The sequence below is a fragment of the Prionailurus viverrinus genome, chromosome A2, assembly GCF_022837055.1.
Source record: "Prionailurus viverrinus isolate Anna chromosome A2, UM_Priviv_1.0, whole genome shotgun sequence".
NCBI classification, from domain to species: Eukaryota; Metazoa; Chordata; class Mammalia; order Carnivora; family Felidae; genus Prionailurus; species Prionailurus viverrinus.
In genome coordinates this window covers 3,733,524-3,739,800 of record NC_062562.1, presented here as the reverse complement: position 1 = coordinate 3,739,800, position 6,277 = coordinate 3,733,524, and positions in this window count along the sequence as shown.

Sequence of the window (6,277 nt, the reverse complement as noted above, 5' to 3'; positions counted from 1 at the left end):
TGGCTGAGCTAGTTTGTCTCTTAATGGCTGTGTTGTTGCCAGGGGAGGAGGAAAATTTTCTTCTTCCTGCTGGGGTAATAAAGTTGTATCCATGCACAAGGTGCCTCTCTTCCTGTTGGATTTGCAATTAGTGAGGAGTGGTAGGGCATGAGAGCCCTTGTGCCACACATTCCCAACTCCGTTTTAGTGAGGTTTCCCTTTATCAATTTTCACAATGTAACTACTCCATCCTAAAGAGGGGACCACAACTCCCCCTCCATGGGTGTGGGCTGCACATAATGACTTCCTTCCAAAGAAGACAATATGGAAAGTGCAGGGATGAGCAGTAGCTTTACAGTGGAAAAATCTGACCACCACCTCAGCCAGGTTACCAAGGCCAACATCAGGAGTGATAAGCCATGGGGACAGCACACGCCCCCAGTATGAGTACCACAGGATGAAAAGAACATTTCACCTCAGGGGTCTTCCTCCCCAAATCCATCACCCCAGTCTAACCGTGAGAAAAACATCAGATAAATTCCAAGAGGGAGGCATCCTATAAAATGCCTGACCAGACCTCTTCAGAATGTTAAAAGTCATCAAAGACAAAGAAAGTCTGGGAAACTGTTGCAGCCCAGAGGAAGCTTAGGAGATGTGATGACCAAGTGTACTTGGGAATTGTGGATGGGATCCTGGGCAGAAAAAAGACATATGAGAGGAAAAGCAAAGAAATCTGAATCAACTGTGGGATTTAGTTAAAATAATATATCAGTATTGGTTCATGAGTTGTATTACTACACTAATGTAAGATGTTAAAAATAGAAAAATGGTGTGCATGGAAGTATATTAAAAAAAAAAAACCTATATTCTCTTTTCAGTTGTCTTGTAAACCAAAAACTGTTCTTAAAAATAAAGTTTATTAGTAAAAAATAAAGCAATAAAAATTGCTTCAGTGGAAGGATGCTGTAGCCAGGGAAGGGATTCTAAGTGTCAAAAGTTCAAGCAGTGGACTTGTAAAATCCTAGCTTCCAAGGTGATCTCACCAGGGCATACAAGATGATGTCAATTAGATGTAAATGTTTAAATTTAGTACACCCATGCTCACAGCAGCCCTACTCAATGTATCCTACAAATGGAAGGGTTAACAATGACTCATTAAACAAGAAAAATATCATTGAAATTAAGAGCTAGCTCTTTGAAAAGTAAACAAAATATTTGCAGCTAGATTCACCAGGAAAAAGAGAGAGAGAGAGAGAGAGAAGACTAAAATAAATAACATCAGAAATGTAAGAGGAGCCATTACAACAGGTTCCACAGAAATACAAAGGATCATAAAAGGGCTCAAAAACAACTTACCCCATGCTGATGGATTGGAAAAATTAATATTATTAAAACGTCCACATTACCCAAAGCCATTTATAGACTCAGTGCACTCCCTATCAAAATTACAATGGTATTTTTCAAAGAAATATAAAAAATAATTCTAAAATTTGTATGGAACCACAAAAGACCCCACATAACCAAAGAAATCTCAAGAAAAGAAAAAGAACAATGCTGCAGGCATCATACTTCCTGATTTCAAACTATATTACAAAGCTATAGCCAACAAAACAGTAAGGTATTGGCATGAAAACAGACACATCAATCAATGGAACAGAATAGTGTCCAGAAAAACATCCATGCATATGGATTAACATGAATTAATCCATGATAAATGAGTCAAAAATATGCAATGCAGAAAAGACAATTGGTTTTGAGAAAACTGGACAGCCATGTGCAAAAGAATAAAACTGGACCCCTGTCTTATACCATACACAAAATCAACTCCAAATGGGTTAAAGACTGTTAAAGACCTGAAACCATAAAACTCCTAAAAGAAAACATAGGGAATAAACTACTTGACACTGGTCTTAGCAGGAATTTTTGGATTTGCAGCTTTTAAAATTTTTCCGAAAGTAAAACATGCCCAGTGGAAAAAAATCCCAACAGGGCAGAAGAATATAAAGTAAAATAAAACAACAACAACAATAAAAGCCTGATATTTTCCCTCCCTTGAACTACCTTTTAAAAGGACCACTGTTGGCCTTTTGGCAATATATCCTTCCAGATTGCTTGCTAGTATATCTGAGTTTCAAGAGGACAGCACAGCTGAGTATGGGAAGGATAGCCATTCTGCCAGGTGTGAGGGGTATCTCGGGTGGTTTTGATTTTGATTTCCCTGACGATGAGTGATGTTGAGCATCTTTTACATACCTATCGACTACCTGTATGTTTTCTTTGGCAAAATGTCTAGTCAGGTCCTCTGCCCATATTTTAATTGGATTACTCCTTGTTTTCACTGTTGAGTTGTATGAGTTCTTTATATATTTTGTATATTAATCCTTTCAGATATATAGTTTACAAGTATTTTTCTCCCATTTGCTAGGTTGCCATTTCATTTTTGCTGATGGTTTCCTTTTCTGTGCAGAAGCTTTTTACCTTGAGATAGTCCCATTGGCTTCCTTTTGCTTTTGTTGCCTTTGCCTTTGGTGGCAACTGTTCAAGGCTTTAATCTATTTTGAGTTGATTTTTGTGTATGGTTGCAGGTTACGGACCCAGTTTCATTCTTTTGGCCCAGCAAGACCCATCTCAGACGCTGACCTTCAGAACCATAAGAATGCAAACTTATGTTGTTTTATGCCACAAGGTTGGTGATTATTCATTACAGCAACCCTAGAAAACCATACATGTCCTCCCCTTTGCCATAATGGTTGGGATTCCACTTTCTCACTAGCTCCTGCTCCCCTCCCTCCTTGGCTTCCTTCTCTGATCTGACTCCCTTGTCTCAAAATTCTGCTGACTCCATGGGAAGCCTGGGTGGTTCAGTCTGTTGGGCATCCAACTCTTGGGTTTCAGCTCACCTCATGATCTTGAAGTTCATGAGATCAAGTTCTCTGTCAGGCTCTGGGCTGGCAGCACAGAGCCTGCTTGGGATTCTCTCCTCTCTCTCTACCACTACCCTGCTCATGCTCTCTCTCAAAATAAATGAATAAACATTTAAAGTTGCAACATTCATCTCTTGCGCTTTCCACCCTTAAAAAAAAAAAAATTCTGCTGGTTCTATCATGCAGAGTACCTGAATTCTGCCCTTATTGATATCCAGGGAACTTTATATTGCTCAACAATCACCAAAGACTATATAACAGGACTCGTCAAGAGGTTTTCATAAACGAAGACATTGTCATCCACTTTCGGAAAGGAATGGTATCACTCTAACTTGAAAGCTCATGTCAGGACATGAGCCCCATGATGGCAGATATAGAAAGGGCTCTTGGTGTATTGTGAACTGGAAAATGAGGCTAGAAGCAGGTTAGGCAGATCTTTGAATCCCAGGCTAAGAAGAAGGATTTATTGCCTCAGCAAGAGGGAACAATTGAAGAGGCACCTGATTGAACTTGCAGTTTTAAGAGATCGTTCCAGGAACCTTCTACACAATCCTCCCCACCCCAAGACGAGATCACATTCTCTCCTTCTGCACCCCTGGTACTTTCCTTCACCGTGCTGTCTACAAATAACAGCTATCCATGGGGAGATTGGCTGACTGTCCATCAGGACCAGGGTAGCCTTGTTTACTTCAGGCATTAGAGTATCTGTGGTTTGGCAGGTAAATAAGGATAATAATGATAGGGGAAAAAAGGATAAATATTGGTGGGGCGCCTGGGTGGCTCAGTCGGTGAAGCGTCCGACTTCAGCCAGGTCACGATCTCGCGGTCCGTGAGTTCACGATCTCGCGAGATCTCGAGTGATCTCGCGTGAGTTCGAGCCCCGCGTCAGGCTCTGGGCTGATGGCTCAGAGCCTGGAGCCTGCTTCCGATTCTGTGTCTCCCTCTCTCTCTGCCCCTCCCCCGTTCATGCTCTGTCTCTCTCTGTCTCAAAAATAAATAAAAACGTTAAAAAAAAATTAAAAAAAAAAGGATAAATATTGGTGAAAGAAAAGAAAAAAGGAAGACTCAACATCATTAGTTGTGAGGGAAGTATGAATCGTGACCACAATGAGATAGCACTACACACCCCCAGGATGGCTGTAATCAAAAAGGCAGACAATAAAAAATGCTGGCAAGGATGGAGGGCAATTGGAACCAGGATGTTTAACTTCAGGTGTCCACATGATCCACACACCTGGTTAGGCATGAGGTCAGGGTGTGTCTGTGAGGGTGTTTCTGGAAGAGCTTAATATTTGAATTTGTAAACCGAGAAGAAAGCACTACCTTCCCTGATGAGGGTGGGCCTCATCCAACCCACCAAGGGCCTGAATAGACTGAAAGCAGGGAAGGGGAGCTAGGACATTGAGCTGGGACATTGGTCTTCTCCTGCCCTTGGACTGTGAGGTCCAACAGCTCCCCTGGTTCTCAGGCCTTTGACTTGGACTCGAATTACACCAACTCACCAAGCTCTCTTCGGCCTCGAGCATGGGCACAAGTGGCAGATCGGGGGGCATACACTTGTGAGCCAATTCCTCATACTCTACCTCTTTACAGATGTGTATCTCCTGTTGGCTGTTTCTCTGGAGAACCCTGACCTTGACTAACAAAGGAACCCTCATACATCGCTGGTGGGATTCTAAAACGGGTTAGCGTCTGGGGAAAACTGCCCAGCCGTTCCTCAAAAAGTAACATAGAGCTGCCACATGACCTACAGTTTCACTCCTAGGTATGTACCCAACAGAAATAAAAACCTACATCCTCACAAAGCTTGTACACAGATGTTCACTACAACATTATTCAAAATAGCCCCAAGTTGAAACAACCCAAATGTCCATCAACAGACGAATGGATAAACAAATGTGGTATTGACATGATGGAATATTATTTGGCAGTTAAGGAATGAAGCACTGATACATGTTACACCATGAATGAACCTTAGAAAGACCACACTAAGTGAGAGAAGTCAGACGCAAAATGATTCTACTTTGTGATTCCATTTTATGGGATTCTGTTTCTATGAAATATCCATGATAGAAAAACACGTAGAGACAGAAAATAGATTAGTGGTTGCATTAGTAACCATTCTTCAGAGAAACAGAATCAATGGGATGCACAAAAATAGAGGGAGAGATTTATTATGAGGAATTAGCTTACATAATCGTGGCGTGGCACAAGTCTTAAGAGCTGCAGTGGGCAAGCTGGAGACCACGGAGTATCAATGGTATAAAATAGTCCAAAGTCCCACAGGCTCACACCCATCCAAAGAACCAGGCTTCCTGTTTGAGTATGAAGGCATGAACAAAAACATCCAGGCTCAAAGGCAGTCATGCAGGAGGAACTTCTTTTTCCTCCATCTTTCTGTTCCACTCAGGTTTTAACTGATTGGCTGAGGCCCATCCACATTAGGAAGTCATGACTCCAGCATTCTCTGTGGTGGTGGTGGTGATGGTGGTTGTCAACATTTTGTTTCTAAGTAAAATCTCTACACCCAACGTGGGCCTCGAACTCCCAATCCCGAGATCCAGTCATGTGCTCCACCAGCCGAGCCAGCCAGGAGTCCCGGATTTCAACATTCTCTGTGTGCCCCTTTGGACGGAGGATGACAAAAGCCAGAGAGTCTGTCAATCTGAGAAGGAAAAACTGTATCTTTTTCAAATTCACCAAATACTGACTCAAAGACCATGCCAGTTTGGGCGTCTAACCTGAATTTCCCCCAGATCTCATCAGCCCTAGGACCTAAATGAAACTATTTGAACAAAGATAGCTCAGATTTCCCCCCTTGGGGCAACCACATCCTTCGGTATGATGCAAGACACCAGAGTCCCACATTCTGCATTTCTTTGCATCTGGGGGTTTGGCATGTGTTCGGGGACCGAAATGCACCTGTGACACTATCAGTTTCTTGGTGAGCACATCAAGGTCCAGAGGCATTAAGACCTTTAACTAAAGCCCCTGAGGCTTAAAGCTATCAGACAGTGAGACCTCCCCCACAACACTGGGTTCTAGGAGAAGGTGGCAGGCTTGTTCAGCCTTAGCAAAAACTGATCCGTTAATTTCTTTTTTCACTCTCCACCTGTTCCCCATTGGGATCACACAAGACCCCAGAGAAGGCAAAAATCCAGGCTGGCAGATCTGGGGCAGACACCTCTTTTCTCCTACCCCAAGATCACATGCCAGTTGTATGGTTCTTTTCTCCCTTAAAATCACCTCTATACTGGAAGGACTCTTCATTATTGTTATGCAAATAGGCCTAGATAGATGGTGCTCCGTGACTCTGGAGACAAGCCCAGACATGCCTGGGCTTTCTTTAGCTTGAACTGCCATCTGGACTCCCA